The sequence below is a fragment of the Trichosurus vulpecula genome, chromosome 3 (assembly GCF_011100635.1).
Source record: "Trichosurus vulpecula isolate mTriVul1 chromosome 3, mTriVul1.pri, whole genome shotgun sequence".
In the NCBI taxonomy this organism is placed as follows: Eukaryota; Metazoa; Chordata; class Mammalia; order Diprotodontia; family Phalangeridae; genus Trichosurus; species Trichosurus vulpecula.
In genome coordinates, this window is record NC_050575.1 from 363311640 (window position 1) to 363339328 (window position 27689).

Genomic DNA, 27689 nt, shown 5'->3' on the forward strand with positions numbered 1-27689 from the left:
CTTTCAATATACTTAGATATGAATACTATTTCCTAACTCACCCAAATCTCCTTGTGAGGCTGCTACATTGCTCTGAGACTTCTAGATGGTTTGTACACAGTCTTATGGTGATTCCACATCAAAGTTTCCTTGCAGATTTTCATAGTTGCTGGCTTTAGGTGATTCGCTTTGAATATTTCTTCCTGTTACTGTTTTCTTTCTCAGTCTGTCAGTCTCCATAAGATTCATGTCCTTCAGAATGATATATCTTCCATTATACAGTAGAGAAAAGGTTAAGAGAAAGGTATGTAGCACACTTCTCTGTGGAGGACATATTTTCCTGTCAGAAGAAACTTACTTTCCCATGTTGCTTTTAAAATGTAGGAGAACTTTAGGGCTACAGATTCACAGAATATTAGAGCAAGGGGGGACTTTAGAGTTCGAGAGTTCCTTGGCTAGGTCACACAACACATGCTATATGAATCCAAACAAGGGAAAGCTCATTGTAGCCTGGATGGATCAGAGAGAATAGGTAGTATTCAGTTACCTTTGGACAGAGGGAAATAGGGTACACCACATATTGTAGGTGGAGAAACACAAAGTATTGAGGAAGGGAAAATGAGAACAGCCTAACTGGAATGGAGGGTGCACATTGGAGGAAAAATGAAGAATATAGCAGAAAAGGTACAGTGGGGTCTCTTGATAGGAGTTTCAATTTCCAGAAAAATCTAGACTTTCTTTAAAATAGAAATGGGAAATTTCTCTGATTTCCATCTAGCCCTAGTATGAGACAATCCTGTTTAATTGTAATGGGCAGACCATTGAATTTGGATCTAGAAAACCTGGTTTTGATAGCAGCTCTAACTACCTATATGGCCTTAGGCTAGTCAAGCTGTTCTCTTTTGGTCTTCAATTTCTTTAAAAATGAAAGTTTGGGACTAGATGATGTTTAAAGTTCCTCCCAGCTGTGAGTTCTAGGATTCTCTCTCAAGGACCACAGTCTAGACTTGTTTTTACCAAATAGTAACTGAGCCACTGCCCCAGTTCTTCTATTCTCTGCTGTATATTGTGTTTTATTCTTCGTGGGCGTAAGAGGCAGGCTAGGATTGCCTGAGATATAATTTCTCACTGACTTTAATCTGGACTAGAAAAGGGAGCTGTATGTGTGTGTCTGTGCATAGTCATGCTTATTATCTATTTGTCTGTCTGAACATGAGTTGTGTGTGTGTGTGTATATATGTGTGTTTGAAGGCTGCTGTTTCTCTAGGCCTTACCTGGATGGTTTGTAAAGACCTCAGACATTGTCATTTAAATCACTGGCTCTGTTTCTCCTACTTCTTTCCTCCAGGTAATGGGAAATTCAAAGCCATCCAGAGGTTGAGGGCCCAGAGAAATTCTAAATTCTCCCTGGAGTAGATGACATAGAAAGAGAGACTCTTGGTCCTTGGACAAGATAGGGTGGACCTAGTTCTTGTGTCCCAATGGAATTCTATGTTGTGCTTGTGGTGGGAATATTTACCAATGTCATAAACCTCTGAGATTTCATACTCATAGCACTTCATTAATGATAAAGAAGGAATAATGTCCCTGCTATATTCATCCCTCCTATGGCTTTCATGTTAATACATGGAAGTGACTAGAATTCTAGGTCTAACTTGGCCACTCACTATTACTTTGTCAAGTCATTGTCCCTCTTAGAGCCTGAGATTTTTTTCCAGAAAGAGGGGATTGAATTAGATGATCTCCAGGGTCCCTTTTTTATTTAGAATTCTATTTATAATTCCTTCTATGATTATATGAATCTTGGATTTAGAAGGGACCTTAGAGGTCATCTAGCCTGCCTCCCCCTTATCATTACAAGATGTGTAAATTCTGTCAAAAGATCCCTGACAAGTGGTCCTTCTCTTTTTGGATGTAGTCAATGACAGGTAACTCACTACTTCACAAAGCAATGCATTCCATTTCAAATAGCTCAAATTGTTGGGAACTTCTTTCTTAAATTAATAAAAAAATCACTTTCTATGAATTCCACTTTGGTCACACAGAATAAGTCTAACCTTTACTGCATATATCAGGCTTCCAGATATTTGAAGACATTTGTTATGTTTCCACAAAATTTTATTTCTAGAAGCTAAAGAAGGTTTGCTCCTTCAACTAATCTTAATATGGCATGGTTTGAAGCCCCCGACCATCCACATTACTCTATTCTTGTCAATAAACTTATGGCATAGTTTCCAGAATTAGCACTATATTTCAGATGTGTACTATAGCTTGACCAGTGCAGTGTAGGCATCTGAAACTCAACATGTTCAAAATAGAACCCAATATCTTTCCAATCAAAACCTTCCATCTTTTGAACTTCCTTTTGAGGGCACCACCCAGGCATTCAAGTTTTCGCTCTCATTCATCCTAGCATGTTGTCTAATGTGAAGAAGACAAGACAGGAGTATCAGATTGTAGAATGAAAATTCTAAAGTCTTTGGTGCCATGTTCTCCCTTGGGCATGGCTGACACATGGGAGTAATTAGGAAAACACTTGGGCCAAGGTAATTGTTGGGTGAGGTAAGAGAAAGCAGGACTTGAGAGAAGAGGGGAGTGGACAGAATTCATTTTGAGCTCCCCCCACCTCAACTGCCAATATGTAAGAGGCTTGGTTGAGCAGGACAACTAGTATCAGTCAAGGATCCTCAAGTGGAAGTCTCAAGTTGCTCAAGTGTAGGAAGCAATAAATCAAGAACTATAAGAGAACTGACACGTTATCTAACCTTGAGCTATTTCCCAGAAACTTAGGATTTTATTCTGTAGATGTTAGTGTCCTATGCCAACATGGTGCTGGCGTTCCGTGTGTTAGTCCCTGCTTTTTTCTAGTTAACTCAGCCACCTCTACAAAATTAAAAATATAAACGTTGTCACTCCCCAAAGAATGACTCCCTAAGCTTCAGACTATTACATATACATATGTATATATACATATCTATATATACATATATATGTATATATTATTTTCAGTTTTGTTTTAGTGAATCCAAACACGTCTAACAATAGAGGGTAAGTTGAGCTAGTTCCTCAGTTTGTTAAATGAACCCTCTGCCTCCTTTGTCCACTGAAAAGTCAGTGGTGTTTTTTTAACAAATCAATGAATGGTACTGTAAGGGTAGAGAACCCAGGGAGAAAGTCACTTTAATATCTCCACAAAGTAAAGGAACCATTATAGATCCTTTGTGGAGTTGGGGGTCGCCTCTTTGTGGTATGACCTGTATCTTACATGGATTTGTGCCAACTTGCCATATGCTCCATGAATCATATTCCATTATTATTTTCTCTAATTTTGACCAATCCTAATTAACAAATTGGTGCTGGTGTAAATATTCTAAGGTGGCACCTACCCCTTTTGTGTGCTTTAGAGGGTTTCGGGAATATGAAGATATTACCAAGACCATGTACTACCCCTTAGTACAATAGGTCTTGGAGGAGGTTTTTAAAATCTCTGAAAAACTTCTGAGGTGTCTTACAACCCAAATGGTATAGATTCATTCAATAGTGTTCATTCAAGTTTTACCGTGCTCAGAAAGTTGACTTCAAATTATTGGCATTTTGAACCAGGGCCAAGCTCCATGCCCCACAGATATTCAATCTGGTGAATATTACTGGCCCTGTCAAGTAGTCCATCAGACTGAGTATCAAGTGCAGGAGATCATGGCTTCAGAGGGTGATTGTATATAGAGACTTGACAGAGATTCACGTCTCCACTTTTTGACAAATAGCCCTGGAGTTCCAGTCAATCAATCAGTAAGCATTTATTGAACACCTGCTATGTGCCAGGAACTGTGCAAGGCACTGAGGATACAAAAACAAAAATGAAACTGTCCCTGCTGTCAAGGATCTTACATTTGATCAGTGGAAACACCATATAAGTGACTTGTAAATGTATACAAAGTGAAATAAAAGAAATTGGGGGAGGGACATTAGCAGTTATGTCTCATGTTGATGGTGGCATTAGAACTGATCTTTGATGAGGATGAGGAATTCTACAAAGTAGAGGGGAGGAGGGAGAAAATTCCAGGCATGGAGGTGTGGGGACAGCTGGTACAAAGGCACAGACATAGATGGGAGATGGGATTCCTCAGTAACGAACCAGAAAGATCAGTTAGATTGAATTATTGCATTAAGAGCAAGGGAGGAAAATGTAACAAACCTGGAGAGGCTGAAGCCAGATAGTTAAGGGCTTTCATGACCAAATATGAGTTTATATGTTTTTCTAGGTGCTATAGGGAGCCACTGAAGCTTTTGTGAGTAGGAGAGTAACATGGTTAGAACCTTTGCTTTTGGAAAATACCTTTGGTAGCAGTGTGGCAGATGGTATGGAGAAAGTAGAGACTTGAGGCAGGGGAACATTTAAGAGACCATTATAAAAATTCCAAAACAGTCCTCCAGCAGGGAAAAAGGTGTGCCAGATAGACTCCTCTGTTCAGTTCTTCTCCAACATCTTCCATAGGAACACTATCTCTGGCCTGGTCAATGAAGAGATCTAGACTGAGACTCTTGGAACAAGGCTATACAATTGAATAACCTAATAGGGGGCCATATCTGCCATATTTGGGAGACATTCTCTGCTATATCTCCTTTTTATAGAACTCTAAAATTAAGGTGTCCTGGTATAGGAAGTGGATATCACCTATGGCAGGACATGAGATACAATTGGGGCAAGGTATGTGTTTTTCAATATTAAAATTGTGCAAACTGATGTTCCCTGAGCCCGGTGCACTGATGGGACTGGGATTACTAGAAAACTGTTCCCTAGTACTACCAGGAAATAGGGAGGTTAAGTTCATGTTTATGTTCACAATATTTCTTCCCTTCTATAGGGATTTGGTTTTTTCAATCAAGGATCTGCATTGAACTACCAGTGAGATGTCTCTGGGCCTGCAGCAAAGTTGGCAAATGCCATTGTAACTATCATAACCAAGAACAATAATAATTGAGACCCTTAAAATTTGATCTTAATGTCTGAAGGCAGTGAGAAACAGTATGGAGAGTGACAGTCAGTATAGAAACAGAGTTTTAAAAAATGACATGTCATATTGAAAGCAGACTGATTTCTCATTGTACTTCACCTCTAGTCCCAAGTAGGATGGGTGGTCCAGATCCTAGCCTAACCACTTCCCACTTCCAATGTAATGTAAGCTCCATGGAGCAGGGACTTCATAAGTTTTGTCTTCATATGCTCTAAGACTAGCAATTTGTAGTTGCTTAATAAATGCCTGCACATACTAAGTGCATAACTAATGCTTGACTTAAGAAAATGAATGAAGGGTGAATAGCAATTCATGAGGCATCTTTACCCCTGATTGAAGATAGAGTAATCTCTGCTACCTGGGGCCAAGGCCACCCTCTTCCAAGTAATATCTGAGCAAGGAATTTATGTATTTCAAGGTCTCAAATATTTCCTATAGTATGGCTAATTTATCAGACATCTGATATCGTTGCTGTTGGTACTGTCTGGTCTTTCACAGTATGACAGACTAGTACTACAGTTATACAAGGTCATCTATTTTGGGAATTTAGAGAACTGTTTCATGGCCTTCCAGAAGCAAGGTTCAAATGTGTTAGTACTTAAGGACATCAGACAGGGCGACAGAAAATTTGTAAACTGCAAAGAGGCTAAAGAGAGGAGTGAAGAATATTGAATCCAAACGCCAGGCCATCTTGGTTATTATAGAGGCTATGGGATGATGCTAGAAAGGCTGAGGTGAGTAAGATAACCATTACCAATCAAAGAAGGGTTCCCTGGGTTTAGGGAGTCAAAATGTAGGGAGCAGCATATAGGAGTCGTATATAGCAGCAAAATATAGGAGTCAACACTACCTGAACTTCAAGCTACTTCCTGGAAGCTTAAGTCTTTATTTCAAAGCTTTGCCTTCTCTCTGTCCCTTCTAGTCCTGAAACTCTGAGCAGTTGGAGGACAGAAGCACTGCCTCCAGGTCACTCATGTTCCCAGACTGAGCCACACATTGGTGTATTGGACATGCTAGAGAAATGAGCTGTATGTGATAAAAAGAAACTGAATAGAGATAAATGTAAAGCCTTACCCTTAACAAAACTTAGAGTACAGAAGTGAGGAAGAGCATGGATGGAAAATAGTACTAGGGGTTCTGGTGGACAGCAGGCTCAATATGATGTGATAATGTGACCTTTATGCTGCCTTGAGAGAGGAACAATGTCTATATCAAGATGTGCAATTGTCCAGATGTGCTTGTCCCTGGTCAGAATGCATTGAAAGTATTATGTTTAATTCAAAGTGTCACATCTTTTTTTTCTTATTTACTTAGTGTTGTATTTTTCTCCAGTTACACGTAAAAGCAATTTTTAACATTTGTTTTCAAAACTTTGAGTTCCAAATTCTCTCCCTTCCTCCCTCCCCACCCTCACCCCCTGTTGAAAGAAGGTAAACAATTTGATATAGGTTATACACGTGTAGTCATGCAAAGCATAACAATAATAGTCATGTTGTGGAAAAAATGGATGAAAATTAAGAAAAATAAATAAAGTTGAAAGAAAGTATGCTTCAATCTCTATTCAGATACCATCAGTTCTTTCTCTGGGGATGGATAGCATTTTTTCATCAGAAGTCCTTCAGAGTTGTCTTAGATCATTGTATTGCTAAGAATAGCTAATTTATTCACAGCTGATCACATTACAATATTGCTGTTACTTTGTATGCAGTCCATTTCACGTTCCATCAGCCTGTGCAAGTCTTTTCAGGTTTTTCTGAGAGCATCCTGCTCATTATTTCTTATACTACAATAGGATGCCATCATATTCACATAGCACAACTTGCTCAGCCATTCCCCAATTGATGGGCATCAACCTAATTTCTAATTCTTTGCCCCCAGAAAAAGAGTTGCAATAAATATTTTTGTACATATAAGTCCTTTTCCTTTTGGTTTTTTATATCTTTTGGAATATAGACCTAGTAGTGGTATAGCTAGGTCAAAAAGTATGCCTGATTTTATAGCCCTTTGGGCATAGTTCCAAATTACTCTATAACAGGGCTTCTTAAACTTCCACTCTCAGCCCGTTTTTGTCCAAGAAATTTTAACACGACCTTGCATATATAGGTATATAAAATAGATATACAAATCAAACATTTACTGATAATGAATCATAAAGAAATTTATTTTAAGACAATTCTTTGGTATGCATATAATTTTACCATTTATTAAAGACCAAAGCAAATTTGCATACAAATGAGATGGAGGTTCTTGTTTATTTTTACATAAAGAATTAAATACTAGTGGAATATTTGATACTGCAGGACATAGAGCATCTTCAATGTTTTTCAGAATTGATTGATATTTCAGTTTTATAATCATCAATGCTGAGAACACCACTTTGCACTAATACATAGTACAAAATGGCAGAAGTATATTTAGGACCATTTCAGAAACTGTTGGAAAGTCTGTCCTAATCCTAAGCCAAAGTACATTTGACAATTTCATACATACAGTAAAAACACTGAAATTAATAACATACAATAGTCTAGAATCTGAGCCAAGGTGTTTCTGGCAGCATTCCTGGGCATTGTGTGGTGTGGCGACACGCGCAGCGTGAAGTGCGAATGCTGCCTATTTAGAAACCTAGGCTGCTGTGAAGTTGTGTGATGCAACATGGGCAAGCACTGCCAGAAACACCTCAGATTCATTACATGGTTGATTTGGAATTAATTTTTGGTTGTTGCTTATTCAGAAACCTTTTATCATTGCCAAATTTTTCATGACCCTCACATTCAGTTATGTGACTGCATATGGTGTTGTGACCCATAGTTTTAGAAGTGCTGCACAACAGAATATTCGAATCAGTTCATAACACCATCACAGTGCATTAATATCTAATTTTTCCCACATCCTCTCCAACATTTGTCATTTACCTTTTCTGTCCTATTATCCAATCTAATAGACATGAGATAGTACCTCAGAATCATTTTAATTTGCATTTCTCCAATCAATAGTGAGTGTTTTTTCATATGACTATAGATAGTTTTGATTATTTCTTCTAAAAACTTATCATATCTTTTGATCATTTATCAATTGGGGAATGACTCTTATTTTTAGAAATTTGATTCAGTTTTTTATATGTTTGAGAGATGAGGCCTTTATCAGAGAAACTTGCTTCAAATTCTTTCCCCACAATTATTATTGCTAACTGTATTTCCCTCCATCCTATTCTTCTACCCTGTTTATTCTATTCACTCTCTCCATTCCACACTTGTCCCTCCTCAAAAGTGTTTTGCATCTGACTATCCTCTCCCTCAATCTGCCTTCTCTTCTATCACCACTTCCCTCATCCCCTTCCCCTCCTACTTTCCTGTAGGGTAAGATAGATTTCGATATCCAATTGAGTGTGTATGTTATTCCCTCTTTGAGCCAGTTCTGAGAGGAAGGTTCCCTCACTCCCCGTTTCCTCCGCCTTCTTCCCCTCTACTGTAAAAACATTTACTTGCCTCTTTTATTTTTTATTTATTTATTTAACATATTTAGTTTTCAGCATTGATTTTCACAAGAGTTTGAATTACGAATTTTCTCCCCATTTCTACACCCTCCTCACTCCAAGATGGCATATATTCTGGTTGCCCCATTCCCCAGTCAGCCCTCCCTTCTGTCACTCCACTCCCATCCTATCCCCTTTTCTATAGATAAATTTCTATGACCCATTGCCTGTGCATCTTATTTCCAAGTTGCATGCAAAAACTTTTTTTTTTGAACATCTGGTTTTAATACTGTGAGTTCCAAATTCTCTCCCCTCTTCCCTCCCCACCCACCCCCTCCAAGAAGGCAAGCATTTCAACATAGGCCACATATGTATTATTATGTAAAACCTTTCCACAATATTCATGTTGTGAAAGACTAACTATATTTTGCTCCTTCCCCTTTATTGAATTTTCTCCCTTGATCATGTCCCTTTTTGAAGGTGTTTGTTTTTGATTACCTCCTCCCCCTATCTCCCTTCCCTTCTATCATCCCTCCTTTTTATCTTCTTCCTTCTTCTTTACTGTGGGGTAAGATACCCAGTTGAGTGTGTATGGTATTCCCTCCTCAGGTCAAATCTGACGAGAACAAGATTCACTCTTTCCCCCTCACTGGCCCCCTCACTACTGAGTACCACGTTATCACATAATAGGACTACAAAGATGAAATAAGCCTCTTCTCTGAAGGAGCTTACTTACATTAGGGAGACAATATGTGCAACACATACATATTTAAGTAGATATAAAAATATGCATAATAGATACAAAGTAATTTGGGAGAGTGCACTAGAAGCTGGGGGATCAGAAAAGGCCTTATATGAGAATGTTACTTGAGCTGAGCTTTGAAGGAAACCGTGCATTATGATAGGCACAGGTGAGACAGGAGCATATGGCAGGCTTGGGGGAGAGCCTGTACAAAGGGATGGAGGTGGGAGATGGAGCATCTTTTACAAGGTGAGTTTGGCTAGATAGAAGTATAGTAAAATTAATCTGGAAAGGATGAGGTGGAGCTAGATTGTGAAGGTCTTTAAGAACTAGTGTAACTGATTCTTTTTTTTGGTTCTTTTTTATTTAATTTGTTTGATATATTTAGTTTTCAGCATTGGTTTTCACAAGAGTTTGAATTATGAATTTTCTACCCATTTCTACCATCCCCCCACTCCAAGATGGTGTATATTCTGGTTGCCCCGTTCCCCAGTCAGCCCTCTCTTCTGTCACCCCACTCCCCTCCCGTCCCCATTTCCCTTCCTTTCAAGATAAATTTCCATGTCCCATTGCCTGTGTATCTTATTTCCAAGTTGCATGCAAAAACTTTTTTTTTGTTTTTGAACATCTGTTTTTAAAAACTTTGAGTTCCAGATTTTCTCCCCTCTTCCCTTCCCACCCACCCTCCCTAAGAAGTCAAAATTCAACATAGGCCACATGCGTATCATTATGTAAAACCCTTCCACCTTACTCATGTTGTGAAAGACTAACTATATTTTGCTCCTTCCTAACCTATCCCCCTTTATTGAATTTTCACCCTTGACCCTGTGCCTTTTCAAAGGTGTTTGCTTTTGATTTCCTCCTCTTCCATCTGCCCTCCCTTCTATCATCCCCCCTTTTTTATCTTCTTCCTCCTTCTTTCCTATGGGATAAGATACCCCATTGAGTGTGTATGGTATTCCCTCCTTAGGTCAAATCTGATGAGAACAAGATTCACTCATTCCCCCTCACCTGCCTCCTCTTCCCTTCCTACAGAACTGCTTTTTCTTGCAACTTTTATGCAAGATGATTTACCCCATTCTGTCTCTCTATCTCTCCCTTTCTCCCTCTCTCAATATATTCCTCTCTCCTCCCTTAATTTGATTTTTTTTAGATATCATCCCTTCATATTCAACTCTCCCTGTGCCCTCTGTCTATATACATACATACATACATATATACATATGCATACTCCCTTCAGCTACCCTAATATTGAGGTCTCACGAATCATACACATCACCTTTCCATGTAGGAATGTAAACAAAACAGTTCAACTTTGGTAAATCTCTTGCGATTTCTTTTTCTTGTTCTTTTTCTTGATTACCTTTTCATGCTTCTCTTGAATCTTGTGCTTGAAATTCAAATTTTCTATTCAGTTCTGGTCTTTTCACTGAGAAAGCTTGAAAGTTCTCTATTTTATTGAAAATCCATATTTTGCCTTGGAGCATTTTACTCAGTTTTGCTGGGTAGGTGATTCTTGGTTTTAATCCTAGCTCCATTGACCTCCAGAATATCATATTCCAAGCCCTTTGATCTCTTAATGTAGAAGCTGCTAGATCCTGTGTTATTCTGATTGTATTTCCACAATACTCAAATTGTTTCTTTCTGGCTGCTTGCAGTATTTTCTCCTTGATCTGGGAGCTCTGAAATTTGGCAACAATATTCCTAGGAGTTTTCTTTTTGGGATCTATTTGAGGAGGCAATCTGTGGATTCTTTCAATTTCTTATGCAGGCTCTGACTCCTGCTCTGATCCACCAGTTAATTCCTCCCACCAGGTGGGCCTGGGGCCGGAAGCAACTACAACTGTAGTTCATTTAGCTGCCCCACCTCTGCTGCCCCCAGGGCAGTGGCTGAACCAGGAACTCTTTCCACTCTGTCCCCGGCAGCTTTTCCCACTAACCTTCTCCATTGTCTTTGGTGTTTGTGGATTGAGAAGTCTGGTAACTGCCACACCTCACTGATTCAGGGTGCTAGGGCCTGCTATGCCCAGCTCCTGCTCTGGTTGGTCCTGCCGCTGCCCGTGCTGGACTCTGCTCCGCTCCCCTCCGCTCTCAGCTCCATGCATGGTAGACATTACCCAGAGACCATCCAGGCTGTCCTGGGCTGGATCCCTGCTTCCCTCTGATATTTCATGGGTCCTGCAGTTCTTTTCTGTTGTCTTTAGTGTTTGTGGGTTGAGAAATCTGGTAACAGCCACAGGTCACTGATTCAGGGTGCTAGGGGCCGCCCTGCCCAGCTCCCGGTCTGGTTAGTCCACACGCATCATGCTGGGCTCAGCTTCCCTCCTGCTCCCAGCTCCATGCCCGATAGACCTCACCCAGTGACCATCCAGGCTGTCTTGGGGCTGGATCCCCGCTTTCCTCTGCTATTTTGTGGGTTCTGCAATTCTAGAATTTGTTCAGAGACATTTTTATAGGTTTTTAGAGGGACTTGGCAGGGAGCTCATGAAATCCTTGCTTTCCAGCCACCATCTTAGCTATGCCCCCCAGCATAACTGATTCTAAGAGTAATAGGGAGCTATGGCAGTTTATAGAATAGGGGAATGACATGGTAAGATCTATATTTTAGGAATATTGTTTTGGCAGTTGTATGTATAGGATGGAAGAGACTTGAGGTAGGAAGTCCATTCAAAAGGTTATTGCAATAATCCAAAGAAGAGATAATGAGGGCCTGATGCAGGGTAGTTGATGAGTTAGTTGAGAGAAGAAATTGTTAGAAATATTGTACAGGAGATTGACCTTCAGGCATAGATCAGACTCAGGACTTGAGGGAGCTGAACTTTTTAAAAAAACATGTTGATAACTATATTTTGATGTAGATGGTTTTCATTTTATGTACTTTATATTTTGAGTTTAAATACATTATTCTGAGAATGAGTCCATAGGCTTTGCCAGACTGCCAAAGGGGTTCTTGACACAAAAAGTCTAAGATTCCCTGGCTAGGTAGTCTTTGAGGTCCATTCACACTCTGAGATTCTAAGTGTCTTGCAGAACAGTGTATGAACTTACTAGTGACTATATTATTGGCAATATATTTATACAAATACATGGATGAATGGACAAATTAGAAATGGAAAGGGATGTAGAAGAAACCAGGAAGCTATTACATGTATGTTATGCACATTCATTTAAATTATAAGTGGATACAATTGGTGGTATTGTATGAAGTATGTCTCCTTCCATTCCTTCTTGCTCATCAATAATATGGTATTTGAGCTCCATGTGGAAATTGATTGGGTGGCCTCCATTTCATTTTGGCCACAAGCAGGCAAACTGGTCATGTTGTTAATCAGAATAGGCTTGTGTTGATGGCCTGTGCAGTGGTGTGAGGACTTACACTATGATATTTGAATGTATGCAACTCATAGACTTTGTTTGCAAGTCCCATGTGATGATTGTCAGAAGTATGTCCAGGCTGCTTGGGGGAAAGAAGATATCATTTCAAAACAGAGAACTACAGGCTGGACCAAGTGGATTGAAGCCAGGGAAGGCAAAGCCAAGGTGACAGATTTTGACCATCATTGAGTCATGAAGGCCACAATGAGAAACACAATTATCAAGCATGAAGTAAAGAAGCACCAGAAGGCATATGACCTGATGGCATAGCCTAATAATTACAATAGCTGCCTTTTATATGGGACTTTAAGGTTTGCAAAATGCTTTACTTATTTCAACTCATTTGGTCCTCACAAACCCCTGGGGTGTAGATGCTATTGTTATTCCTATTTTACAAATGAGGAAACTGAGGAAGATGGAAGATAAGTGGCTTTCCTAGGGGTACACAGCCAGTAAGTGTCTGAGGCTGGATTTGAACTCATCTTCCTAGGTCTAGCACTCTATCCATTTCTTGAGAGTGCTATCTACCCTAAATGCACGTGGTCTTAACTTGGAGATGACATTTCATGTTCTCATGGAGCTCTATGATTTTTTTTAAATTGATGTTAATTAGAATTATCCACTTCTGCTACTGGGGGGACTTTGTCTCTGGCCATCCTGGGACACATTTGTACAGAAGGGCTGTTGGGCTTAGTTCCTAGTTACAATCACTCAGGAGAAACCATACATTCTTCTTCTGAGTTAACTTAATTGGATTGCAAAAAGGTGCCCCTGGGTGATAATTTTCTGCTCAAACAGAGGAACCTATGGGTAAAGGGAGAAGAATGTCCATAGGGCCTCATTAGTCCTGCAGTGGTGGAAATTATGCCGTGCTCTGATGATGGCACAGCAATCACTAAGTCCCATCCTGAGTCTTATGAATCTCCCCAATTCAATTCAATAATATTTTTAATTGCCTGCTCTGTGAGAAAGCACTCGCCCAAAGCAGGGAACCCGAAGAGGAAGATACAATTATAGATATAAATAAGGTCCACTGAGGCTTCCAAATATTCCTTTTACTATCTTGTATTTGTCTGGTCTTTTTGGTTCCTATGGCTACCCCTCTGGTCCAAAATTCTCATGGCACCCCAAATAGACTCCTTTTTTTGAATATAAGACAGTCTTTGTTTCCCCCCACATAGCACTTGAAGGGGAGCATATACAGAAGCAGTCAAGGACACTCCCTCTCTAATTAGCTCCACCTCCCTCAGAAACCTAGATAGCCCTCCAGATATATGGCATTACCCCATGGTCCAGGCTTCTTTCCCAAAGAGGAGGAGCACCAAGGGTTACCAGAGTCAATTCCCTTCTCTCATCTAGATGTGAATAGTTCACATAACTCAAGTTTGTAGTTAGTGGAGGAAAAAGTCAATGTTTGTTCCTCCATTTGTTTTTTTTTAACATAGTATTTTTTGAATTTTATCATTTTCATTTAATATTTTAGTTTTCAACATTGATTTACACAAGATTTTGAGTTACAAATTTTCTCCCCATTTCTACCCTCCCCCCATTCCAAGATGGCATATATTCTGATTGCCTCATTCTCCAGTCAGCCCTCCCTTCTGTCACCCCATTCCTCGCCTTCCCCTTTCCCCTTACTTTCTTGCAGTGCAGGATAGACTTCTATGCCTCATTCACTATATATCCTGTTCCTGAGCTGCATGCAAAACAATTTTTTTTTGAGCATCCGCTTTTAAAACTTTGCGTTCCAAATTCTCTCCCCTCTTCCCTTCCCACCCACCCTCCCTAGGAAGACAAGTGATTCAACATCAGTCACACCTGTCTCATTATGTAAAACACTTCCACAATACACATGTTGTGAAAGGCTAACTATATTTCCTTCCATCCTATCCTGTCTCCCTTTATTCAATTTTCTCCCTTGACCTTGTCCCTTTTCAAGAGTGTTTGCTTTTGATTACCTCCTCCACCTATCTGCCCTCCCTTCTATCATCCCCCCCTTTTATATCCTTCCCCTTAATTTCCTGTGGAGTAAGATATCCAATTGAGTGTGTATGTTATTCCATCCTCAAGTTGAATCTGATGAGAGCAAGATTCACTCATTCCCCCTCACCTGCCCCCTCTCCCCTTCCAACAGAACTGCTTTTTCTTGCCACTTTTCTGTGAGATAATTTACCCCATTCTATCTCTCCTTTTCTCCCTCTCTCAGTATATTCCTCTTTCACCCCCTAAATTTGTTTTTTTAAGATATCATCACTTCATATTCAACTCTCCCTGTGCTGTCTGTCTATATATACACATATTCCTTTCAACTACATTAATACTGAGAAAGGTCTCATGAATTACACACCTCATCTTTTCATGTAGGAATGTAAACAAAACAATTCAAATTTAGTAAGTCCCTTATGAATTCTCTTTCTTGTTTACCTTTTCATGCTTCTCTTGATTCTTGTATTTGAAGGTAAATTTTCTATTCAGCTCTGGTCTTTTCATTGAGAAAGCTTGAAAGTCCTCTATTTTATTGAAAATCCATATTTTGCCTTGGAGCACTATATTCACATTTGGTGGATAGGTGATTCTTGGTTTTAATCCTAGCTCCTTTGACCTCTGGAATATGATATTCCAAGCCCTTTGATCCCTTAATGTAGAAGCTGCTAGATCTTGTGTTTCCACAATATTCAATTTTTTTCTTTCTGGCTGCTTGCAGTATTTTCTCCTTGACCTGGAAACTCTGGAATTTGGTGAAAATATTCCCAGGAGTTTTCTTTCTGGGATCTTTTTCAGGAAGCGATCATTGGATTCTTTCAATTTCTATTTCACCCTCTGGTTCTAGAATATCACGACAATTTCCTTGATAATTTCTTGATGTCTAGGCTCTTTTTATGATTATGGCTTTTAGGTAGTCCAATAATTTTTAAATTATTTCTTCTGGATCTATCCTCCAGGTCAGTGGTTTTTCCAATGAGATATTTCACATAGTCTTCCATTTTTTCATTCCTTTGGTTCTGCTTTATAATATCTTGATTTCTCATAAAGTCACTAGCTTCCACTTGCTCCAAACTAATTTTTAAGGCAGTATTTTCTTCAGTGGTCTTTTGTACCTCCTTTTCCCTTTGGCTAATTCTGCCTTTCAAGGCCTTTTTCTCCTCATTGGCTTTTTGGAGCTCTTTTGCCATTTGGGTTAGTCTATTCTTTAAAGGGTTATTTTCTTCAGCATCTTTTGGGTCTCCTTTAGCAAGTCATTGACTGGTTTTTCATGGTTTTATTGCATCACTCTCATTTCTCTTCCCAATTTTTCCTTTATTTCTCTTACTTGCTTTTCCAAATGCTTCTTGAGCTCTTCCATGGCCTGAGACCAATTCATATTTTTCTTGGAGGCTTTTGATGCAGGCTCTTTGACTTTGTAGACTTTTTCTGGCAGTATGTTTTGATCTTCTTTGTCACCAAAAAAGGAATCTATAGTTTGAGTTTGAGTCTGAGTGTTTTTGCTGCCTGTTCATGTTCCCAGGCAAATACTTGACCCTTGAGCTTTTTGTCTGTGCATGACTGCTTGTAGAGTAAAGAGTACTTTGTCCTAAGCTTTAGGGTCCAAGCACTGCTGTTTTCAGATCTACTTCTACTCCACCTACTCCACTGTCACCCCAAACTCTGTGACAGTAGTGCTCCTCCTCCCCCAAGAACCACCAACCAGGACCACAGTCCAGATACAAGCAGGGCATAGCAAGAGAAACTTCCTTTGTGCACACAAAGCGCTCCTTGCACTCCTGCTCTGATCTGCGGCTAGATTCCTCTTACTGTGTGAGCCAGGGACTCAGGAAGCAGCTGATGTAGGAGCTCTGGAAGAAGCCTCAGGAACTTCCTGCTGCTGCTGCTGCCAACGCTGTGCCACCTCCACCATGCCAGGGCTTGTAGCCGGACTGCTCTAAACTCAATCCCACAGTTTCATACTAACCTGCTCTTTGACATTTGTGGGTTGAGAAGTCTGGTAACTGCCGCAACTCAATGATTCCTGGCCCTAGGGCCTGTTCTGCCAGCTGACTCCCGGCCTGGTCTGTCCTGGTGCAGCCTACAATGCGCTGTGCTCTGCACCCAGCACCATACGATAGACCCTTCCCAGCGACCATCCAGACTCTCCTGGGCTGGAGACCTGTTTCCCTCTGCTATTTCATGGGTTCTGCAGCTCTAGCATTTGTTCAGAGCCATTTTTACAGGTGTTTGGAGGGATTTGCGGGAGACCTTAAGCAAGTCCCTGCTTTCCAGATGCCATCTTGGCTCTGCACCGCCCCCCCCAAAATAGACCCTTGAAATAGTTTCTCAGTTGGTTTCTATACCCATTGTCTCTTCTCCCTCTAATCTATCCCTCTAGTACTTGCACTAGCTTGCCAATGCCTAGATTAAGTACAATTGCACAGACTGGTAGTTAGATGCTCATATAATCCAGCCCCACCCTACTTTTCCAATTTTATCTTCATTTAACATTTGACTTTTAGTGATGTGCTAAGCTATGTGCTAAGCTCTATGATGGATACTAGGGTGAATAAAGATATGAATAGGCCACAATCCCTTCCCCCACACCCCCAGGTAGCTTCCAGTCTAGTAGGAGAGTCTCAAATAATGAAATCACAAGGTAGAATACGATAAATTCAAATAGCATTTTGAGAATTCAGAAGAATTTAAGGATCACTTCTGGATGGCAGGAATCAGGGAAAATTTTCTGAAGGAGAAGGAATTTGGGCTGGTCTTTGAAGGACAGGTTGGATTCTTTCATGAGGAATATGGTGTTAGCTTGGAGAAGGGTCATTAATGTATGAGTCTTTGAAATATCTACAATCCTAGAATTAACTGCTGAATCATTATCTAAGATAAATTAGAAGCATCCTTTGAATCAAGAGTTTGGAGTAGGGAGGATGAAACAAAATACCAGCAGCTAATGGATTCTGTGGGATAGGGTAAGGGCATTTCAGTGGAGGAATCATTTAGATAGCCCAGGCCTGCAGATTTATCTGAGAGTGGAAGTGTGATATGGTGAGGAAGCCTGGATTCCACATCTAGTTGGTTGACTAGTTATGTGATATGGAACAAATTTTCCATCTGTGGAGCTGAGTTTCCCCACCTGTCATATAAATAACAAAAGGTACTCATTCAATCAAAGGAGATTATTGAGAGGGTCAAAGGAGATAATAGATTGAAGCTGGAGTTCTTATATTGTGTCGCGATATGGACCCTTTTGGCAGTTTGGGGAAGTCTATGGATCTCTTCTCAGAATATTTTAAAAGCATAAAATATACACAAAGTTACAAAGGAAATCAAAAGTTAGGGAAAATAAAGATCTATTTTTCCCATCCAAATTCACGGATCCCCTGGAGATCTGGAATGTCTCAAGTGGCATATAAATATCAAATGATGTGATACTTCTCAGAGACCCTGAGGCTAATACCACCCACAAATGGCTTCATGATGTGGCTGGAGAGTGTGTCCCTACCTACACTCAGAAGAAGACATGTCTTTGACCTACCCCAAGGGAAAAGAAGTGACATGATTGGGGAATGTGATGTCGCTGTCACTAATCAACCTAATATCCATCAACAGCTCCTCCAAGGGTTGTTTTAGGGACTGAGGATGTCTCTACACAAAGTTTATTTTGCCCAGTTTAGTCATCCTTGGTTTTCCAAAAATATCCCCAAACAGGATGAGTGAATCTCAGGACTAAATCTGCTGAGATACTGGTCCCTGAATTTTCAGATGTCCTGGTCTTTCTGGACAAAGGTTGGTTCAACCTGATTTTTGTTTTTATAATGTGTTCTTTCTTCTGCACAGGCCCATGAGACACAGATGGGTAGGGGATGAATTTCTTCTTCTTTTTCTGTCTTACATTCTTGCAATGGGCTGAATCATAGCTCTCTTTGCAAGACAAAGGAAGGAAGCAATGCAGACATTACTGCTGCATCATATCCAGAAATTAAAGGTAAGGATGGACCAACCCTTAGCTGTGAGAGTGGAGACATACTGAGGCAGTATATTGCAGAAAAGCTTACCCTCATTCTTCCATTCACCTTCTCACATATGGAAGTACAGATTAATGAATGTGTGTGTGTGTGTATGTGTGTGTGTGTGTGTGTGCGCGTGTGAAAGTAAACAGTATTCACACAGATATGTTACTAAAGTGCAAATTGTACTTTTATTTTTGAATGGAATTCTCTCTTCAGTGTCTTGGAGAGGGGAAAGGGTTGGACCCTGAGATCAAATCTTGTATAGAGCAAAGATTCTAAATACCAATGTCTTAAATTATAGATTCTGTATGCATTCAGTATATTCAGAGAATCTTAGGATGCAGGGTTCCATCCACTGCACTGCTTATGGATGGTTATCTACTTTTTATGTGAACATCTACAGTGGTAGGAAAGTCCCTCGACCAAGAGGCAATCTGTGGGATTGTTAGGAACTACGTCTTAAGATTTAGCTGGAAAAGTTCTACCTCTAACTCCTTCTTGGAAACCTGCTCTCTTGAGCCACAGAATAAGGCTGCTTCCACTTCTGTAAGAGTCCTTCAAGAATTTAAAGAAATTGGACAATCCAACTAAATTTCTCCAAGAAAAACACATATGAATTCCTTCACCATTCCTCGTAGAACCTAGTTCAAGATGCTTTACCCTACTGATTTCCTTGTTTGGAAACATGTGTCATTTTGTCAATTAAATGTACCCCTTAACATGTGCTGTCCAGAGCTAAACATGCAATTATAGGAGGGGTCTAATCAGGGTACAGGGCAACAGGACTTTCACCTCCCTCATTCCGTACTATATTAGCTCAGCCTGAGGGCATGACATTGACTAAGGCAGAGCTGATTATCCCAGAAACCTTCAATTCTTTTTCATATGATGTCATTGTTAAGTCATGTCTCATTGATTTTATACATTTGCAATTGATTTTTTGAACCAGTTGGAATTGATATTTGTTCCCTTATATTTATCCCCTGTGCTGCTTACAGTAAGTTCTTCCACTTCTTTACCCAACAAACTTCAATTCTTCCCCTTAGTCACCTAGTTCTTAATGTTAATCTGATAAGGTGATAATCTACACTTTCATTTTGAAAGGGTGAATGAAAGTGAGTGAGATGTATTGTAATTTGCTGCCTTATCTCCCCAGAAACCAGGTCTCCATGGACTATTTACTGGCCATCTCCTCATCATGCTGCCTCTACTCTGGCCATCATCCTTATCCCTCACCTACAGCAAACCTTTATGTATCATCTTCCCATACTAGTATAAAAGGTCCTTGGGGTCACAGATAGTCTTATTTGCTTATATTTGCATCACTAGCACTAGCACTTAGCACAGGGCCTTACAGAGAGTATATAATTTATACATTTTCTGTCTAAGTAATTTAATTCAGGTTTTTTATTTTGCATGTAGAGTTCTTTTTGGATCCTGATTCATCCAACATATTAGCTATCTTTCCTCATTCCATTCCAACTGCAAATTTTATGACCATTTTTTCATGCAAATCATTGACAATCATGTTGAATAAGGCAGAACAAGAGCACCCTTAAAGACCATCACCTGGGTTGAAATGGATCCTTTTTTAAAGTTATGTTGAAGTTGGACCACTTTTATGTAAGAATGGGATTTTGGTGTAGAATGCTGCATGGCCTGGGTGCCTTGTTGAGTTCCATTACTTCTTGATTCTGTATGAATGTTAATTACATGGATTTTTCAGAGGATACTAAGGTTTGTCAAGCAGGATTTCCTGAGACTACAGTGTGGCTGTGTTCTATGTCATAGGGCTCAGTATGTAGAATGCGGTTACTGAGAAGGGATCCCTGGGCATTAAATAATAATTTCCTGAGAGTGATGGAGATATTACTCTCAGAGATTACAGAATCACAAAATCTCAGAGTTGGAAGGGATCTCATTGAGCAGTCTTTATTTGAACAAAGATCTCTTCTGCCGATGATTAAAGCTGCCCTGCTCATTCTCCACATTCTGTCTATCTAGGTAAGGACTCAGAATCCTTTTGGTTCCTATAGCCTTGAGGACACATATATTCCTCTCCTTATTTCCTATGCCCCTCTTTGTCATAAAATACTGAAGGCAGCATATTCTCAGCACAGGATCTTTTATGCAATAAATTACTCTAATTGTGTTTCAACATTACAAAATCTAATTTAATTCAATTTAGACATATTTGCCTTAAAGATCCTTAATTCTGGTTCATTCTGTGTAGGCTATCCAGCCCAACCTATTTCTACCCTGGCTCCCCAAGCAGTCTGCTTTGTCTTCCTAGAGCCCTCTTAATTTATCCCCTACCAGAAGAAGCAAAAGTTAATCCCCTGGCTTCCCAAGCAGTTTCCTCTTATGGTTTACAATGTTACCACATCTAATATATTATTATTCTCAAACTGTTCTCTTTTCTGATCAATTGGTTTCCCCTTTGACTGATTGCTCCCTAGTACCCAGAGCACTACAATCTTTAAATAGAGAATAGTGCCATGCCCACAGCAATACGAACCTAAAAGTTAAGAAGGATCTTAGAGGTCATTTAGTCCTGTCTAAGTCCCATCTAACTCAGTAACCCTTTTGTTAGTCTTATATCCTCAGTGATAAACTATACAATGATATTTACTTGAGCAGAGTGAGTATAAATTTTTGAAAACACATATTTCTTATCCTGGTCCGTTCACTGATCTTTTGGATAACCTGAGGGAGCCCACATTTTTTTCTGAAGAGGCAGCATGGTAAGGTCTGAGAACACCAGAAAAATGGGAAATAGTCATTCACAGAAACAGTAGGGATACATGACTATATATAATTATCAAGTACCCCTGAGTTTATTAAGAAGTGACAGCATATAATTTCATTTCTAGTCTTAAATGTTGTGCTTGTAAAAACTAGTCCGTGCATGTGGGAAGTTAATACATAGAGTAAGAGATATGTAGTTGTGGTAGAGTAGTCCAAGGAAGTGGGAGTCTTTTAGGAAAAGTACTCTATTTGTCCTCTTGGCCTTGGTTAGAGCAAGGACCAAGGTTCAAGGATCTACAGAAAATTGGTATTCAGGATGCTGGAACAAGCATCCCAGGATACCTTTATAAAATGACTCTAAAGAAATTCTAGAGCAGCAGAAGCCACAGAAAGACAAAGTGGAAAAAAAACTTCCAGCCCAAAAAAATGGGGAAGTTCGGCAGGAAAGGTCTGTTCCACCAAGGTAAGTTAGAAGCTAAGTCTTGTGTAGGACATGCCAGCATAGACAGGGCCCCAGTAAAGCAGAAACAGGCCTCAGGCTGACTGAATCAATGGTAGCAGGGGCTATTTCCAGACTTCTCAGTCCACAGATGGTAAGGGGATCAGACAACAGGTCAGAAGGATATTTACAGTGATCCCTTTGCTGGAACCAAGGGCAGGACTCTGCTGTGATGCCTATACTTTGATCTGGATCACAGTTTTGGGTCTTAGTCCTAGTATGAGGAGGAGCACTAGTATAGCAGAACTTCTAGTGGCAGGGGAACAGGGACCCTGGTCACAGTTCTAGTGTTGAAAACAGTGCTTGTAGTCACCAGAAACCAGTACACAGTATGGGAGAGTAGTAAACACACCTAGATCATACCAACTCGGAAGAGCCAAAAATTCACAGGTCTTCAGAATTACCTCTTGAAATAGCTGTAAAAAAATCCTGAAGCTTTGGACAGTGCCCCTTCCACTCTGGAAGCAGAGTTTTCCTTTAGCATAGAGTTAAAATTCAAGAAATAGTCTGGAAAATGAGCAAACAAGAAGAAAAATTTCTAACTATAGAAAGTTGCAATGGTGACAAGGAAGGTCAAAACATATGTTTGGAAGAAGAAAACAAAGTCAAAATTTCTGCATCCAAAACCTTCAAGAAATATATGAATTGGTCTCAAGTCATGGAAGAGGTCAAAAAAGATTTTAAAAATCAAATAAGAGAGATAGAGGAAAAACTTGGAAGAGAAATGAGAGTGATGCAAGAAAATAATTTAAAAAGAGTCAACAGCTTGGTGAAGGAGACACAAAAAATATGGACAAAAATAATACCTTAAAACACAGAAGAGGCCAAATGGTAAAAGAGGCACAAAAATCCAATGAAGAGAAGAACTCCTTAAAAAGTAGAATTGGCCAAATGGAAAAAGAAGTACAAAAGCTCACGGAAGAAAATAATTCCTTAAATGTTAGAACTGAGCAAGTGGAAGCTAAGGGTGTTACAAAACACCAAGAAACAATCAAACAAAAGCAAAAGAATGAAAAAAAATAAAACATGAAATGTCCTTGAAAAGAAAACTGACCTGGAAAATAGATACAGGAAAGATAATTTAAGAATTATTGGACTATCTGAAAGTCATTATTAAAAAAAGAGCCAAGACATCATCTTTCAAGAAATTATCAAAGAAATTTGCCCTGATATTCTAGAACCAGAGGGTAAAATTGAAATTGAAAGAATCCACCAATCACCTCTTCAAAGAAATCCCAAAATGGATGCACCCAAGAACATTATAGCCAAATTCCAGATCTCCCAGGTCAAGGAGAAAATATTACAATCAGTCAAAAAGAAAACAATTCAAATATAGTGGATCCAGAGTTAATATAACAAAAAATTACAGCTTCTACATTAGTAGATTAGAGGGCTTGGGATATGATATTCCAGTGGGCAAAGGAACTAGGATTACAACCAAGAGTCACCTACCCATCAAAACTGAGTATAATTATTTAGGGGGAAAGATTGACATTCAACAAAATAGAGAACTTTCAAGTATTTCTAATGAAAAGACCAGAGCTGAATAGAAAATTTGACTTTAAAATACAAGATGCAAAAGAAGTATAAAAAGATAAACAGGAAAGAGAAATTACAAGGGATTCAGTTATATTCCTACATGGGAAAATGACATATATAACTAATAAAAACTTTCTCACTATTAGGGCAGTTAGAAAGAGTATACATAGATAGAAAGTAGAGGTGTGACTTGAATGTGATGGCATGATTATCTAACAAAAATAAAATTAAGGGATGAGAAAGGAGAATGCTCTGGAAGAAGAGGAAAGGGAGTGTTAGAATGGGATAAATTATCAGATGTAAAACTGGTCTGAAAGAGATTTTAAAGCAGAGGGAAAAATGGAGGAAACTGGGAGGGCAGCACATGCAGCTTACTCTCATTAGAATTGGCTGAAAAAGGGGATGATATACGTACTCAGTCAGGTGTAGAAATCTACCTTTCTGTATGGGAAAGTAGAAAGGGAAGGGGATAAGAGAATGGTAGGGGACTAGATAGAAGGGACAGCAGTTTGGGAGAGGTGCTAGTCAGAAGCAAAACACTTTTGAGAGTGGTCAGAGTAAAAGAGAGAGAGAAAGTAGGATAAACAGGGAGAAAATAGGATGGAGGGAAATACAGAGCTGGAAATCATTAGTATAAAAACTTTTTTTATGTTCTCTGATAAAGACTTCATTTCTTAAACAAATAGAAAACTGGGCCAAATTTATAGAAAGAAGAGCCATTCCTCAGTTGATAAACTGTCAAAAGATATGAACAGGTAGTTTTCAGACAAAGTAATCAAAGCTCTCTATAGTTATGTTAAAAAAAAAAACTCTAAATCACTATTGGTGAGAGAAATGCAAATGAAACTACTCTGAGCTACCACTTCACACCCATCAGATTGGCTAATATGACAGAAAAAGAAAATAAGAAGGAGATGTGGGAAAATAAAAAAAGCACTAATGTTCTATTGGGGAAGTTGTATGCTGATTCAACCATTTGGTATGAAGACCCTTTGGCCAAGCAATGCTCCCATGAGGTCTGTATCCCAAAGAGATAAAAATCAGAAAGGAAAATGACCGAAATGTACAAAAATATTTATAGCATCTCTGTTAGTGGTGGCAAAGAACAGGAAATTAAGGGGGTGTTCATCAATTGGGGAATAGTTGAACAAGATGCAGTATATGATTGTGATGGAATAGTATTGTGCTTTAAGAAATGATGATCAGGATGCTCTCAGAAAAACCTGGAAAGACTTACATGCACTGATGCAGAATGATACCAGGCAGAACCAGGAGAATACTGTACACAGTAACCACAATATTGTCTGATGATCTACTGTGAATAACTTAGCTATTCTCAACAATAAAATGATCAAAGATAATTTTGTCGGACTTATGATTGAAAATGCTATCCATCTTCAGAGAAAGAAGTGGTAGAGCCTGAATGCAGATCAAAGATACTTTTCCTTTACTTTATTTTTTGGTTTGTGTTTTCTTTCACAGATGACTTTCATGGAAATATATTTTGCGTGCCTACGCATGTATAACCTTTGTCAAATTGCTTGCTTTCTCAATGAGAGGGGTAGCAGAGCAAGGGAAAGAATATGGAACCTAAAATTTGAAAAAAAAGTTAAAATTGTTTTTGCATGTAATTTGGAAAAATAAAACATTAAAGAAGATTAAAAAAGAAAGCACAATCTTTCTGACCCTCAATACCTTCAGTATTAAAAAATTGAGATGCTAATGTATCAATATCCTGCCTGCTTCACATGGTTACAATGAGAATGATGTAAGACAATGGGTATGAAGTGATTTGTAATCGTAAAGGGATACATACATATGACCACATGGCATAAATATGGAAAAGGCATACATATGACCTAATAGTCCCTGTATGTTATCCCAATAGTCCTAGCAACAGAAAAACAGGAATATAAAATGCTTTGTTCTCCATGTTCTTTCAGTAGGCCCATAAACAAGATGGAGAGCAGCGACCTCACTTCAGTGACTGAGTTCATCCTCCTTGGCCTCTCCAGTCAGCCTGACCTCCAGGTGCTCCTCTTCCTGCTCTTCCTCATGCTGTACCTGATTATCTTGCTGGGAAACCTGCTCTTTGTGTTGCTGATATTGAGGGATTCACATCTCCACACATCTATGTACGTCTTCCTTAGTAATTTATCCATACTAGAAGTCTGTTGCACATCCTGTGTGTTTCCACAGATGCTGGTACATTTCTTTGCAGAAAGAAAGTCTATCTCTTACTCCTGCTGTGTCATACAGATCTACACATTCCTGTCCTTTGGTATTTCAGAGTGCTATATCCTCTCACTGGTGGCCTATGACTGTTATATTGCTATTCAAGACCCCGTAAGGTACTCAGTCACAATGAACCAGGGGGTTTGCTCGAGGCTGGTTGTGGGGTCATGATTGAGTGGCTTTGTGGCATCCACAGTGGACACAGTAAGCACATTCCAGCTCTCCTTCTGCCAGGATAATGTTATCAATCATTTCTTGTGTGAAATGCCTGCCCTCCTGCACCTCTCTTGTACTAACACAACCCATGCAGTGTTGGTCATGCAGGTTCTCTGTATCTTTACTCTTTTGTCCCCTATCACATTCATCATTCTTTCCTATGCACACATCATCATTGCTGTCCTGAGAATTTGCTGTGTCCAGGGATGCAGGAAAGCCTTCTCTACTTGCTCTTCCCACCTTTTGGTTGTCACTCTATTTTTTGGGACTATAATGTCTCTTTACTTAAAGCTTAAGTCTCTATCTTTTCCAGAATACAATAAGACTGTTTCAGTATTTTATGTGGCTTTCACCCCTATCCTCAACCCTGTCATCTATAGCTTGAGGAATAAGCAAGTGAAAATGGCTCTGAGAAAACTTTTGGGGAAATCTGAGGTTGTTAATTTCAATTATGCTATTCATGAGTCTATGGGAAATAGCTTGAGCACAGGCAGCCTCCTTGTTGTTCTTCCTTAAGTTTCTAGTGTGTCTATTCTTGTATCTGGAACCTTAACTTCTCATTTTCATTCAATCTTTTCTCTTGTCACTTTAGGAGCCCTCTAAACTCTCTCTAGGATCCCCTCTTTATTTTTCCCGTGGCAAAGAAATTAGTGTTAATTTCCCTAAACCACGTTAGGTTTTAATTCAGACAGCATTACATTTTGGTATATTGAGAATTATTTCACTACAAATGAGTTGTAATGATTATAACAATTGGCAGAATCATAGCTAGTATTTTGGAAGTTGGGGCAATTTGCTGTGGGTATTGGGGTTAGTAGGGAATACCAATCCATTTGGGCAAAGATAAGTTACTTTTGTTTTTGAGTTTGTTTGTTTTGCTTGGAGAATAGAGTATGGAACAGGCTGTGGAGGACAAGCTCACTTGGGGAATGGGTGTGGGCATTATGGGAAGTGATAGAATCTATGTAGCAGCTTGTTCACTCAATTAATTTTTCTTTCTAACTTAGTTCTAATTTCAGTTTTTTGAGTGCACGTGCTACCAGTGCCCTCTAGTTTTGCACCCCAGGACAGTGCCCTGATCATACTACTTTAGTTACAACCCTTGTAACTAGAGGCTTTGCTTAGACCTTTGGTCTTCCTGAAATATCTGCTTGGACCCTGTGCTTGAAAACAAGAAATTTATATAAAAATCAATCTCTGCTTCTTCCTTCATAGCAGTTACGCGCCATAGATACTAAACGTGCATGTTCCTTTAAGAACCAACCACTTCTCTACCACTCCCTAATCCCACGCCCAAACACCTAGCTGACATGTTCCCCCCTTAATTTCCTATTAGCTACTATAAAGATTCCCCCTGCACATCAGAGGGTTGCAGGTTCTCTAAGAACTCTTGCAACCATTGAAAAAGCATAATAACATCTTTGCCTCCTTGACTTAAAGAATGCTTGCGTCTGTGAATTCATTCCAGGTGGTCTTGCTCTGGGAACTTTGTTTTGGGATCCCTGCATCACTGGGTTTCATTTCTACCCTCTACAATTTCATGTGTGATCATTTTTTTATTATTATTCTCTGTTATGGAAATGCTTGTTTTATATCAAAACTTACAAATAAAATAAATTAAAAGAAGAAAATTTACATGTTGAATTTATTATCAATTTAAAAGGAAAGCAAGGTGTACATAATAACCACCTGCATTTTCATGTACAGTCTTCTTTTTATACCATGATATGTATAGAGATATGCCTCATTTATTTGGTGTTTGTTATATCCAGAATTTTAAAAAAGATTTTGTTTAAAGTAAAAGCCAAGGATTCAGTGCCTCTCTTTAATAATTTTATTTTTTATATTGTGAACTTTGACATAGCAACAAACATGAATATTT

The 27689-nt window shown here is 39.3% G+C and overlaps 1 pseudogene; it reads left to right on the forward strand.

Moving 5' to 3' along the window:
- The window catches only part of LOC118841651, a 1013973-nt pseudogene that overhangs the window by 294613 nt on the left and 691671 nt on the right, over nucleotides 1-27689 (forward strand).